The sequence below is a fragment of the Enhydra lutris genome, unplaced genomic scaffold, assembly GCF_002288905.1.
Source record: "Enhydra lutris kenyoni isolate GAN:26980312 unplaced genomic scaffold, ASM228890v2 scaffoldscaffold64, whole genome shotgun sequence".
In the NCBI taxonomy this organism is placed as follows: Eukaryota; Metazoa; Chordata; class Mammalia; order Carnivora; family Mustelidae; genus Enhydra; species Enhydra lutris.
In genome coordinates this window covers 1,158,411-1,173,393 of record NW_019154148.1, presented here as the reverse complement: position 1 = coordinate 1,173,393, position 14,983 = coordinate 1,158,411, and the positions used below count along the sequence as shown (strand labels likewise).

At 38.6% G+C, this 14,983-nt stretch overlaps 1 pseudogene; it reads left to right on the top strand.

The window, feature by feature from the left end:
• The first annotated feature begins 11,157 nt into the window (after nt 1-11,157).
• Nucleotides 11,158-13,116, top strand: LOC111158871 (annotated as a pseudogene).
• Nucleotides 13,117-14,983: the final 1,867 nt, after the last annotated feature.

Here is a 14,983-nt window from a genome sequence, read left to right as displayed (position 1 = left end):
AAAAATATGATTGGGTCCAGCCAGCCTGTTATCATGGGCTGGTTAGGTGTGGGTTCCACTGAGTCTCGGGTGTACTCTTGTTGGGTCACTGGGCTGGTCCCTGGGTGGCAGCACTGTTGCTGGACCATGGTAGGGCAGTGCTGGAGTGAGCTTGCAAAGCTTTTTCCAGGACAGTAGTCAGGTCCGAGACCATCAGGCCTGTTATTGGTGGTATGGAGGGATGTGGCTCATTCTCAGTTCCCTTGCTGAAGGGGCTGATGGCATGACTGAACAAGTGGCACTATAGCTGAGTCCACAGGGGGACTGGGGCCACAGTCAGTGGTTCTGCCTTCTCATAGTGACCTTCTTCAGTCTTGGGCTTTGTCAGAGTTATACAAACTCTTACTCGGGTCCCAGAGCTGGAATAAAGGCACTTGAATGGAAAAGCTGCCAAATACTTGTTTTTGTCAGAGGATGTGGGCTGGGAACTTCCTGTTCTGCCACTTTGCTGATGTTACCACATAAGAAATCTTATTGATGCCTGGACTCTCTAATGCTTGTTTTCTTGGATTTGTTGATTTTTGCTTACTGAATGTATATAAAATGATACCTTACTATGGCTTAGATTTGAAGTCTGTGATTATTAATGAGATTGGGCAAACCTTCAATTCTTTGCCCATATGTGTTTCCTCTTCTTTGGAATCCCTTTTCATGTCCTTTGCCTAATTTCTCCCATTGGGTTATTTGTCCCTTTCTTACTGTTTTGTTGGAATTTTCATTTGTATCACTGACACTAATTCTTGAGTTTGATGTTTGCAAATTTTTTTTCCCAATGTATACCCAGTGTTTTACTTTCTTGATATGTCATTTGATAAAAATTCATATTTTAAGATATCTTTAGAGGATATGGAAATTTTTTTTTAATGAAGGAATAATTTTTCCAGATCACTGGGAAAAATTGCTTCGCACTTGGGTATTAGAGGGCTGTGAAGCACCAGCATCTTTCTCTCCAATGTTCACTTTCATTCTGATGTCTCCAGAAATGGGTACAAACTAACCATAAATCTCAAATGTTATTGCTAAGCGAGCTGAATTGAAGCCTGACTTTCCTGTATCTTGGACCCATGGCTCATTCCTATCTAAGAAAAAGAGAACTCTGTGTTAAGGCTCACAGCAAAAGAGGCAGAGCTCCAGCATACGGGCCCAGTAGGCATTGGTGGGTGGAATAATTACGCAGCTTTTATTGCAGCTCTCAGCCAGGTCTAGAGATGGTTTGCAAAGGCAGCTAAGTCCATGTGGGCCACAAATAGCTAGTAGGAATTTTATGCCTGGCGTACAAATGCACGGCCTCATCAGCTGCCTCCAGTTCTGTTCCTATTTCTGTGAGCTGTATTCAGTACCAAGAGAAGGCCCTGTGGAGCCGCCGACTGCTGGGAATCACGTGGTTTGGGCGCTGAGTGCTTTCTACTCCTGTCCCAGTTCCCCAGGCTCATATGGGCTCTGAACGTGCTAATTATAATAACTCTGACAATGGTTTTTTTATTTCAGAGACCCGGATTTTGGTTTTACCCTTAGGAGGTTGGAGAAATTTACTAAAGAACAAAAAGAATGGATAATCTTAGTATATAGTGAACAGTGCAAAATGTTAACGAAATTATTGTGCATCCTGTCTAAAGAAGGAATTAAAATAGGTTGTACCTTATACATTTGCCTTCTGGAATGGCCTTATTTGCAATTTGAGAAGAATATCTTAGTTTAAAAATGTGCTCTGGATTTATTATTAGAACAGGAATTTTGGGAAGAGTTAAAGAAAAAGAAAAAGTCAAATAGACAAATTAAATTGGAGGCAGAAACATGTTCTGAAAGAAAAAAAAAAGAAACACGTTCTGAAGAGAATGATTGAAATCTTAGAGGTCTGACTGACTAGATAGGACAAATTAAAGAAAATAAGTACCCAGTCAACTACTCTTGAAAGTGAGACTATAAAAGAAGGATTTTTTTCCTTTGATTGTTCTAGGATAGGAGAGGGTGACTAGGGCCTAAAGAAGTATAGTTGGAGCATAATATCGGGGTCACAGAGAGTACATTGACATGGTTATGCTGAGGGACCCCAGATCTAACAAACTCTTGGAAAATGTCCTCTTAAAGTTATAAACAGGGGGTCTTTAATGAGAACTAACCATATGGATACAGAATACTTGGACAGATTTGAAAGGGAATGAAGGAAAAAACCAGCCTTAAAAAAAAAAGAAGATGTACTTAACTTTCAGTGGGAATAGAGTTATGGCCTCAGTGGTAGATCTACTGCAGCCTGGGTTCAACGCTTGTATGATGGGACAGTGCTTGGAATGACTTCACTCAGAAGGTGAAGGTCAACAAGGTCTGTTCTAACAGCAGATGTTTTGAGCAGCACCAGAACTCACTGGCTGTATGTCTCTTATGATGGGCCCCTTGTAAGACAAGACCTGGAGAAAATTGTGTCAGAAAAGCAGATAGTTGGGCTTAAAAATGAAAAGATATGAAAAGCAAAACAGATACTGAGATCTTCTGAATAGCCAGCCATACATGTGGTAGAGAAGGGAAGGAATCAATTTAAGAAGCAAGTTGAACAATTTTGAGCTTTCTTAGAGTAGCAGAACAGCAGATAAAAATACAGTGTCAGAGCCTTCTTCCTTGTTGAAGAAAAATATGTGACAGAAAAAGTGTTGCTTAAAGTCTGGAATATTCAAAAGCTAATGAAAGGCAGGGTCTGCAGAGGGTGATTCTTCAGCAGAAACCAAGTTGGGGGTAATAAGAAAACTGACAGTTGTAGGCTGTCTCATAAGCCTAGGACATTCCATAGCAAGTGACATTAGTCACAGTGGAGCAGTTCTGCCTCCTGGACAATTCTCATCCCAAATGCAGTGCTGGGGGTGGGTGTGAGGACAGGATGTTGAGCCTCAAAAAGCAAATAAAATGAAAAAGTTTTTAATATGGTGAATAGGATTGAAAGAACTTCACTGAGTCCTAGTGACTGGGTCTGTGACCCCTGCAAGTTTCAAAACTTTGCCAGAAGTTTCTTTGAGGATAGAGAATGCAAAAGTAGGTTCTCCTCCTCTCCATACTATGGCAGATGTCACAGTTACTGGTTTTGGACCATGGACAGGTAAATAACTGATGAGCTAAAAGTCTGGTGACTAGAAATTAAATTTTTCTGCATTTGCTCTCCTTCCCTCACATAGCACTGAACCTTTTCTACAGTCTTTGGGAGCACTCTGTGCTGCTTTCTGGGGACTTTTTTTTTTTTTTCCTCCAGGGGTAATCACTTTGGAGCTAGGATTAAGCTGTTTTTTCACTGTGACTCCAAAACTTTTATGGATCCTGCTAACTTTTTATATTTTCTCAGTGGTGGGGCCATAGGCGAAAGAATGTAACTCCTGATATCTTGACGGGACCATACTCATTATCATGGAACACAACTCAGACAACCACTCAACTAGCTAGGACTTTTCTAAAGAATACAAGAAGCTCTTAAGAAAAATAAATTCTTTTGTTAATTATTATTATTATTATTATTTGAAGTTTTACGTATTTATTTGAGAGAGAGAGAGAGCAAGAGAGAACATGTAGGAGCAGAGGGGAGGGGCAGGGGGAGAGAGAGAATCTCAAGTAGACTATGCCGAGCACAGAACCCAGCCCAGCAGAGCTCGATCTCATGACTCTGAGATCATGACCTGAGCTGAAATCAAGAGTCAGGCACTTAACCAACGGAGCCACCCATGTACCTCTATTATTATTATTATTATTAATAATAATAGTTATTATTATTAATAATAATAATAGTTATTATTATTATTAGATTTTATTTTTTTAAAAGATTTTATTTATTTATTTGACAGAGAGAGAGGGAGAGATCACAAGTAGGCAGAGAGGCAGGCAGAGAGAGAGGGGAGGAAGCAGGCTCCCTGCTGAGCAGAGAGCCCGATGCGGGGCTCAATCCCAGGACCCTGAGATCACGACCCGAGCCGAAGGCAGAGGCTTAACCCACTGAGCCACCCAGGTGCCCCAATTATTATTAGATTTTAAAAACCAGGACGACAATGTTGGGAGCTTAATTTCATGCTGGGAACTTCATAATGGGGAGTACTTATGTTCAAATTTAGGTCATTTTTATGTTATTGTTACTGTATTATTAGAGTAGTTATGTTTCTGTTTGACTTCCATGTGTAACTTCTTGTAAACTATGATGGACCCAAATTAGAATGGGAAACAAAATAAGGTGTAGATTTTTAGCCTAAGGTACAACAGTGCTTTGGACTCTTTATTTTAGTATTCTTACCAACTCATATATATTTTTTAATTTACTGAAACACTTTAATTAATTAATTTTTTAAAATAAACATATAATGTATTTTTATCCCCAGGGGTACAGGTCTGTGAATCACCAGGTTTACACACTTCACAGCACTCATCATAGCACATACCCTCCCCAATGTCCATATCCCCAGCCCCCCTCTCCCGTCCCCCCTCCCTCCAGCAACCTCAGTCTGTTTTTTGAGATTGAGTCTTTTATGGTTTGTCTCCCTCCCAATCCCATCTTCTTTCATTTTTTATTTTCCTACCCCTCAACGCCCCCACATTGTATCTCCACTTCCTCATATCACCAAGTCATATTTTTTATGGGGAAAAAGCTAAATTGGCCACAGTGGAGCAGTAGTTGGTCGTTGGAGAAGAGCCTCATGAACCAGGAGAAGACTCACCTGAAGCTCATCTCTTTCCCAGAGGGAAGCAATAAACTCTTCATCCATTATTTCCTTGAGGTCTGCAGTCTTGGACAAGGTCAAGCTCAAATGAAGGTGAAGGTATTGGGAGGCCCATTTGGCCACTCATTCAAATAGTGTTCTTCAGTTCAATACTATCAGTAATAAAGTTAAATTTTCATATTCACTTCCCTGACTCCTTCATCTGTGTTTCAACTCTGGGAGACTGCAGAATGAGATTATCATCCTGAAATCCCAACAGATACTGAGAAATACCAATGGATGCAGAAAGATCAGGGGATGTGATAGGAGTTCAGTGTCGGAGATGCCTTTCACTGGGCTTCAGTCATTTAGCTACAAGAAAATTTGCGTCATCAAAAGCAAAATAAAAATAGTTACTCATGACATATCGCCTCCTTTCTCGGTGCAGGGGATATGATCTCAAAGGCCTGTAAGGGCCAAGTAGGTGAAATGAAAGAGTAACAGATCATGTGTTCATTGTGAGGATGGTGGAGATAGTTGGGATGTTGGGGGATTACGTGAACTGGAGAACATGAGCCCCCTGCCAGAAAGTGGAAGTTGTTACACATGCCAGCAGGCTGTAGCTATGGAGGAATTACCAGATGTTATTTTTAAGAGAAAGCAGAAATAAGTATTTCTGTAGAAAATTTTTAAATTTTTAAATGTTGCCTTAAATTGAGGGGAAAAAGCTTTCTCTCTTAGTTAAAATAGGTCTATAGACTGGTTGTGGTTTGTGCACTGTCATAATGGAACAAATATTTTTTCTCAGCATGTTGGGGACCTGCCCCCCAATGCACTTAGATTCAGGGTTTTTTTTTTTTTTTTTTTTCAAATCAGGAATTTACTTTATCCTAGTTGGCTAAGGCAGTTCAGTCTCCTTTCTGCTGTATTTAAACTTCTGCTCCACCTCTTTTATTACCACTGATTTAAGAATTTATCATACATTGCCTTAGACCAAATGTAGAGTTTATGACTCCAGTGTTCATGGGACTTGATTAGATCCAAGGAAGCACATATGGTGAAATGTGCCATCTCAACGTTTTGTCAATTATGCCAGTGTACTTGTGCCAAGGAAAGTGATTTCTCCCTCCTAAAGACATATGAGCCAGAAAGAACTTCTTTGATTTCTTGTTTTATGTGACATTCTGTCTGCAATTAGCAGGCTTCCAGATGTTCATGAATTTTATGTTCAACTTGTATAGTCATTTATGTTTCCCACCAGAAAGCAGAGTGGTTTATGTTCCAGAAATTCCATCGAAAAACATTTCTTCTAACTTGAACTTGAAACGACTAAATATTTCATGGTGTAACTTCTAATTATAAATGTTCTGTGAGATTAGAGGACTTTTATTTTTATCTGGATAGTCTGAATTTTATCCACACTCATTGAACAAACATTTGAAAATATTTCCTTCAGTTTAGAGCTGCTTGGGGCTTTCATTTTTTTTTTTTCATTGATAGGATTTTTCTGCTCGACTCCTAAAACTGTACTTGAAACTTCTAATCTCATTTCCAAAAATCACATTTGTTCTCTGTTTTAATTATATATTCTACTTCTCATAGGCTAGAGATTCTGAGAGGCCTCTGCAACACTTAACATAGTGTTAGTACTAAATCATTCTCTCTTGAGATTCAGAGAACAGTTATCCAATCTATAGATCAATTGTTTTAACTGGTTTCCCTTTTTAAGAACCAAACACTATCACCATTATCCAGCATTAAGACATGGCGGTGTCTCTTATGTTACCTGTAAAACTGAAACCTGAATTACCACTCTTGTTCTAAGCAGATATCAATTTAGCACAGTCAGGTTGGATTAAGGTAGGGAAGCAGCCAGATTTACCACAGTCCTTTGAAACAAAGCAAGTTTCTTCTAAAGTCAGTTTTTGTTTACATGTGCCGCAGTTCTAGGATACCAAAAATCAAAACTTCTTTGTATATAACTTTGTTAATGTTCAGATGCAGAAAGCTTTAACTTTGGGAGGTATCCCTTGATTTTTTTTTTTTTTTGAATGTTATTTTACAATATTCTTACAAAGAGTACTAACCTTCAAGGGATGAAGAACAATTTTCAATACAGGTTGTTTCTTTTGAAGAAAGTAATGAGCAAAATTTTCCTTATATTGAATAAAATCTCCCTTTCCCTACTTAGTTCATTAGTGCTAGTTCTTCACTTTAGCATATGATAAATTTAATTCTTCCTCCACATATGCTTTCAGTATCCTACCTTGGTCTTTCTCTTCCTCCTCTTCCCCTTCCCCACCCTCCTCCTCCCCCTCCCCCATCCTTCATTTTTCTTCTTCTAAAATGGCTTTATTGAGGTATAATTTACATGCCATGAATTTCTTCCACTGTTAGTGTGCATTATAGTAATTTGGGGGTATGTTCATTGGAATTGGGTAATCATCATCACAGTCCACTTTTAGAATATTTTCATCACCCCAAAAAGCTCCTGTTTGTAGTTTGTAGTCAGTCCCCAGCCCTAGGGCAATCACTAATGTGTTTTCTCTGTATATAGATTTGCTTTTTTTTTTTAAAGATTTTATTTATTCATCTGACAGACAGAGACCACAAGTAGGCAGAGTGGCAGGCAGAGAGAGAGAGAGAGGAGGAAGCAGGCTCCCTGCCGAGCAGAGAGCCCAATGCGGGGCTCGACCCCAGGACCCTGGGACCACGACCTGAGCTGAAGGCAGATTCTTAACCCACTGAGCCATCCAGGTGCCCCTAGATTTGCTTTTTAAGGGGTTTCATATAGTACCATATAATATGAAGTCTTCTGTATCTGGCTTCTTTTAGTTAGTGTAATGGTTTTGAGATTCATTCATGTTGTAGTATGTATCCCTAGTTTCTTTTTAATGCTGAGTAGTATTCTGTTGTACAGCTGTTTCACATTCCTTTTATCTGTTCACTCATGGACTGGCATTTGGATTATTTCCAGCGTTTGGTTATTTTGAATAATACTTCTATGAGTATTCATGTTCAAGTCTTCATGTAGACATATGTCTTCATTTCTCTTGAGGAGATACTTAGGATTGGGATTACTGCTTTGTATCATAAGTATGTGATTAACTTCTCAAGAATCTGACAAATGTTACCATTTCGCATCCAACCATAATGTTATGAGTGTCACAATTGGCTTCTGTATCTTTGCCAATGCTTAGAATTGCCAGTCTTTTTAATTATAGCCTTCTTATTGGGGTTTCAGTTTGCACTTCCCTAATGACTAATGATATGGAATGTCTTTTCATGTGTGTATTAGTCATTTATATATCTTCTTGGGATAAATGTCTTCTTTGATGAAATGTATTGCCCGCTTTTAAATTGTGTTGTCTTCTTATAATTTATTTGGTAACGCTTCTTTACGTATTCTGGATACGAGTTCTTTGTTAGATATAGTATGTGCAAATATTTTCTTCCAGTCTCTTTCTTTTCATTTCCTAGTGTAGTCTTTTGAAGAGTGTGTATAATTTTGATGAAATTCAATTTATAATTTAATAGTGACTTTGTAGTAAATTTTGAAATTGGGTAATATAGATCTTCCAACTTTGTTTTGTTCTTTAAAAATTGTTTTGGCTATTTTAAGTCCTTTGCATTTTCATATAAATTTTAGGGTCAGCTTATAAATTTCTACAAAAAAGTCAGGTGGAAATTTGATAGAGGTGACATGGAATCTGTAGATCAGTTTGAGGAGAATTATCATATTAACAGTAGTAAATCTCCTGTAAACATGGCCTCCATTTATTTAGATTGTCCCTGACTTTTGCAGTTAAAGCTGTGGTTTCAGTATACAGGCCCTACATTTCCACTGTTGAATATCTTAACTCAGCATTTTATTCCTTTTGATACTCTTATGAAGGCAATTATTTTCTCAATCTCAATTTCCATTTGTTTGTTGGTCTTTGGTTGAAATTGATTTGTATTTTTCTAGTTATTTTAGTTGTCAAAGTAGGATGAGGGAAGAAACCTGAGCTTGTGTTTTGGGCTTTCTTTCCCTGTTAAATGGCCTTGTAAGGGCTATCATTTTCTCAAGAGCACGGAATATTGATGAGAAGTTGAGTTACTTCTCATAGAATATATAAGTATTTTCAGTTCAGAATATTCAGTTCAGAATATATAAGTATTATATTTGGAAGTTGTATTCTTGTTAGGTGGGTCAACAGTAGGTCTGTTAAGCTTGATAAACATCTCCCAGTCTTGATGAGGATGATAAACCAGAGAGGTTATTGAATGGGATACCCATTCATCAAAAGGCTGTGAACCCTGGGGGTCCTGTATACAAGACCATCATTCAACAACCTGAAGAGTGAGAAAATTTGTTACCTTTCAGTGGTTATCAAATGTTACTATGACCCTGTGTGGGTGAGTAGTCTCTTTGTTACACTCATGACCTGCCTAATTCCTATGGCCCTACCATTCTGCCCAGGAAGGAAGCATATTCTGTGCCTCATACACTTCCTCCTTCCCTTCATCAGCTGTAGAAGATCTTGCCCTTATGTGACCAGATAGTTAACTCTCACCTAAAATTTTTTCTTAATTACTTATTAAATTGGGATTATTATTTTTCTACTAGAGTTCCTAAAATACTTAACTAAAAGGGAAAACAATAAGAATCTTTTGTTCCCTGACCTCCTTGTCGAATCTGGAAGAATCTTTGCACATTATTAAAGATTAAATTTGGCAAAATATAGCAAAAGCCTGGGCATAATGGTTTAATAAAGGCTGGTTCAGTTTCTACCTACCTATCCCTCTATCTACCTGTCTGTCTACATGAAGAAGTCTGTATTCTGGAGGTGATGAGGGATATTTTGGCTATTCAGCAAGTTGCCAAGAAGCTATAGCTCCTTCTAGCTGCTGTGCCACTATCTTTAGTATATGAGTCTGTCTGTATAGTTGCAGTGTCCTCAAGCATAGTGCCCATTTTCCTGGTTGGAAGAATAGGAGTGCGTAGGGGCCAAAGGAAACATGCTGAGTCTGTCTCCTTCATCAGGTTTTCCTGCTGAACCTTCTTATGTGTCAAATTTGTGTCGCTCGACCAATCCTAGTACCTGGGAGTTGGAAAGTTGAATAGTTAAAGCTGGGAATGTTCTCAGCCAGGAAAAAAAAAATTGTGCTCCTGTTGGCAAATGTGATAGTTATTACCAGTGATTACCATATGTGACTCTTGTACCCTTCTGGGTATTGTGAAGCCCATACTCCTCAGTCTCCTTTCCATGTGATCAGTGTGGCCAATGAAATACGAAAAAAAAAAAAGTGACAAAGGTCACGTAAAGGAGAAAGTAAAAAATTCATTTAAGGGGTGTCTGGCTGGCTCAGTCAGTAGAGTATATTGACTCTTGATCCTGGGGTCGTGAGTTCAAGCCTGACGTTGGGCATAGCGCTTCCTTAAAGAAATAAATCCATTTCAGTTTCCTCAATCTTACCTTACCTGCTGGGATCATCCAGACACTGTGTTTCAGACAGCACACCTACAAGAATGTGGAGCATTTATCAACCGTTGCCAGTCCATGTGGTACAAATGGTATGATCAAGAAAGGAACTTTGATTAAACAGATTTGTGGTCTGTTACTGCAACATAGCCTAGTCTGCTCTAAATAATGTACTAAAGAGAAGGGGTTAGTATATATTGGCCAGGCAAGTAGCTGGACCTGCAACATTCTTCCACAGAGCCTATTTCTACTGAATCACCAGAGCTGTGCTGGACATCACTTTCCTTTCTAACTAATTTTATTACATTATGGCCAAATTTTAAATATATACAAAACCAGAGAGAATGATATAATAGCTCAATGTATCCAACAGTCTGTGACCAATCCTGTTTATTTTTACTCCTACCCTCTTCTCCCCACCCAGATTACATTGAATTGAATCCCAGTGATCACAGAATTTCATGTATAAATGTTTAAGTATATGTCTCTTTAAGATAAAGTTAACCATAATACATTTTAACAGCTAAGAAATTAACAATAATTCCTTAATGTTATCAAATAGTGTTCACATTTTACTTACTGTTTTATAGGAGGTTTTTCTTTTTTTATAATTTATTTGTTCAAATTGAGATCCACGTAAAGTTTATAGCTGTGATTGCATGACATGTCTTTGAATTCTCTGTTAATCTAGATATTGATCTAGATGTTTTCCCCTCTACTTCTAAAAACCATTTTTTTTTGAGAGTTTCCTATAGTTTGGATGTTGTTTGGTGCCCCCATAGTGTCTGTCTGTCTGTCATCTATCTCTTCGTTGCATTTTCTGCTCATTTCTAAATAGCTCTAGAGACTTGATTAGATTGGAATTAATTACTTGGCAGGAGCATTTCATACTTCTACTTTTATCTGCAGGCACATAGTATCTGCTTGTCTCTACCCACCCCCTTTTAAATGACTGACCACCCTAGAAATATCTTCTGTTCTTGACAGCGAGGATGCATGAAGCTTTTGGTACGATTCCGATGGTATTCCCAGGGCTGTCCTCTCAATTTCAGCACAATCAAATTCTCTCTCTCTCTCTCTCTCCTTTATCACCTTTCTTGGCGTATAATTTACATAAACAAAAACCATACATTTTAATTGAACAGTTTGATAAATTTTGACAAGTGCAGACATTCATGTAAGCATCCTCATAATGGAGGTATAGAAGAATTTTATCATCCCCAAATCCCTTGTCTTCTTCCTGGACAATTTCTTCTTCCTGACTCCATGCAACCAGTGATCTGCTTTCTCTCACTATAGATTAAAATTTCATATAGACCGTCCAGAATTTCATAAAAATGGAATTATGTGGTATGTACTCTTTTGTGACTTCCTTTTTTTGCTCAGAGTAATATCTGTAAGTTTCATCCATGCTGTTGGGTATATAAGCAATTTTTTCCTTTTTATACTTGAACAGAACATTCTCCTTTGGCAATGCCAAAACAATTTATCCATTCACAAGTCGACGGACATGTGGATTGTTTCAGGGTTTTGGCTACGAAAAAATTGCTATAAAAATTCCTGTACAAGTCTCTGAATGGATGTATGTTTTCATCCTATAGTGTAAATCCTAGAAGTGAGATAGCTGGGTTATAGTATTGGCATATACTCAACTCTATGAAAATGCCAAACAGTTTTCTAAAATTACAGTTGAGAAGTGTTATAGTTCCATGCTTCACATTTTTGCTAACATTTGGGATGTTAGTCCTTCTAATTTAGCCATCTAATGGGTGTATAATGGTATCTTATTTTGATTTTAATGTTTATTTCCTTGATGACTTATGTTATTGACCTTTTTTTCCCAAGTACTTATAGGTTTTTATTTTTAGAAAAAATATATATCTTTTGTCTACCTACCTGTCAATCATCATCTATTTACTTGCAGTTAGGGAGAGAGAGTGATGGCTGGGCCCATGTGGGAGGATTTTCCTTGATGCCCCAGATGTTTCCCAAGAGCTCTGCCCTCTAAATGATTGGACTTTGAATGATTTTCTGTTGTGTGTGGGCTCTGGGAATTATTTATCTTACGAATCTTTGTTTTTTTTTTTTCTCTCATGAAATTTAATCCTACAGTTCTCTACATGCACCACTTAGCTCTCAGCAGCTCTCCCTGGACCCTGTAGGGCCTGAGCTGCTCTGGTCACACCAGCTTGCTCCCAACACCATATCTGCCACTGTCCAGCAGGAGTTTGAGCAGTTGGGTGCTCAAAGTCACTAGCTATGGCTGTACTTGGAAATTTGCAGTGACTCCCATGACTGTCCTCCATAGAATGGCCAAGTTTCCATTAAACAGAAACTGAAACAGATGCAGAGATCAAAGCCCCCTACGATCACAGTCATGTTAAACTGCAGAATGCTGAAAATGATTATATTGGTGCCAATTTAAGATGGCACAGAAGAGGCACAGAAGAATTATATCTTAACATAGGGGCCACTTCCTAGTACAGGTTGCCATTTCTGGCCCATGGTTTGGCAGAGAAAGACCAAAGCAGTTGTCATGCTAAACTGAGTTGTGGGGAAGGAATCTGTTAAATGTACCCAGTACTGGCCAACAAAAAAAGACGACCAAGAGATGCTGTTTAAAGAAACAGGATTCAGTGTGTAGTTCTTGTTAGAAGATGTGAAGTCATATTATACATCTACTCTAATTAGAAAACATCAAGAAACGGTGGGAAGAACTTTCTAAGGCAGACTTATGTCCTGCTTTTGCTCATTTACCAATCAAAATAATGTCTGAAAAATACCATGGGGATGGGATAGGCCTAGAAGAAGAAAAACTGACAAGAGACAGCTATGCAGGGCTGTCCTCTGAAATGCAGGGTACTATGGAGGAGAGAGCAGCGGGAGTGTTCTACAGCAGCATATTCGAGAGGACAGAAAAACTAACAGGGCTCAGAAGGTGCAGCAGATGAAACAGAGGCCAATGGAGAGTGAACGAGAAAGGAAGAGTGTTCCCAACTTTAAAAAAAAGACAAGCAAAGAAACAAAAATTTCCCCAAAAAACATCTCTGAAGGAAAATTCTCCTTATTGTCACAGTGTGGCCGACATTGACAGACGCCTAAATATCCATGACTTGAGAATGTTCTGCAGCTAATGTACCTTTTGAACCATTAATGTGCAAGACCTGAGGCCTACTCCAGAAACTCCAGATGTGAAGCTCGATAAACCTGTAGATTGCTTCACATCCATCAGTTACAGATTAAACTCTACATCCGGGGAACGGAGAACACCACCACCGGAAGACTTTGCAGAAGCCTCTCAGTTGAAGCTTTCACTGTGAGTATTAAAGTTAGAAAGATGTAAAAAATATATTAGGAGAGACTACTTGCATTGCCATTCCAACTGTGTTTTTATATTTTTTTGGTAGCACTCAGTATTTTTATTAAATAGAAAAAAAAACCCAAATTAGCCTTTGGCTCATATTCAAAGGAATTTATGCAAATTTCTAGAAGACTTCTTGTGCATCATTTTCTTCTTATTCCTCCTTCCAACCGTTCTCTCCATCTTCCCTCCCCCACCTCTCTCCTCTCTTCCACTTGCTGCTTCTTTCCTAGTTTCCTTCTTGGCTCTACAACTTCCAGGCACCTTATTCCCCCCAAACTCTGATCTTTGTTTCTTTAGTTTTACTAGCTTTTTTGCTCTGCTTAGGATTCTCTTTCATGATCCAGAAAATTCTACCAGGCAATTGTCTTATATATTTTGCCCAGTTCTTACTTGTTTCAGGTATGAGGTTGGGTAGGTTTCTTGGTACCCCAAATGGCCCATAGAGAAAATCCAATGACTCCTTTTTTTTTTTTTAAAGATTTTTTATTTATTTATTTGACAGAGAGATCGCAAGTAGGAAGAGAGGCAGGCAGAGAGAGAGAGAGGAGGAAGCAGGCTCCCTGCTGAGCAGAGAGCCTGATGTGGGGCTCGATCCCAGAACCCTGGGATCATGATCTGAGCCGAAGGCAGAGGCTTTAACCCACTGAGCCACCCAGGCACCCCAATAACTCCTTTTTTTAGGTATCCTTCAGTTTTTTATACTCAGCTGAACCCTCAAAGATTTACAGAATTTACTTGCTCTAATTTTTTTCCTTCTCCTTCACATATAGTAAGTGTTCCTAATCTTCATTTTTTTCCTTTTGGCTTTATGTAATCTTTTCTCCACTTATTTTTGCAGAATTCTGGTATCTTTCTTCTCTGAAGAAATAAACAGAATCCAGCATGAATGCCTTCAATTTTATTCCCCCATCCCTGTATGTCTGTTAAGGCATCCTGTTCCCTATTTTAAAGTGTGGTGACCTCATATGACCGATATTCATGAATTTTGTTTTTTTTAACAGTTTGACTCTATTCAAAGAATCACATTTTCCTTACTCTACTCTTCCATTTTCTCAGTTACCTTGTGTTCCAACATTTCTTCCATCTATTGGCATGTCTTTATTTTGCCATTTAAAATTAATGCAATAGGATGGGACTGGAGGAGATTATGCTGAGTGAAATAAGTCAAGCAGAGAGAGTCAATTATCATATGGTTTCACTTCCTTGTGGAGCATAAGGAATAACACGGAGGACATTAGGAGAAGAAAAGGAAAAGTGAATTGGGTGGAAATCAGAAGGGGAGATGAAGCATGAGAGAGTGTAGACTCTGAAAAACAAACCGAGGGTTTTGGAGGGAAGGGGGTGGGGGGTAGGCTAGCATGGTGGTGGGTATTAAGGAGGGCACATATTGCATGGAGCTTTGGGTGTGGTGTATAAACAATGAATCTTGGAATAATGAAAAAATAAAATTAAAA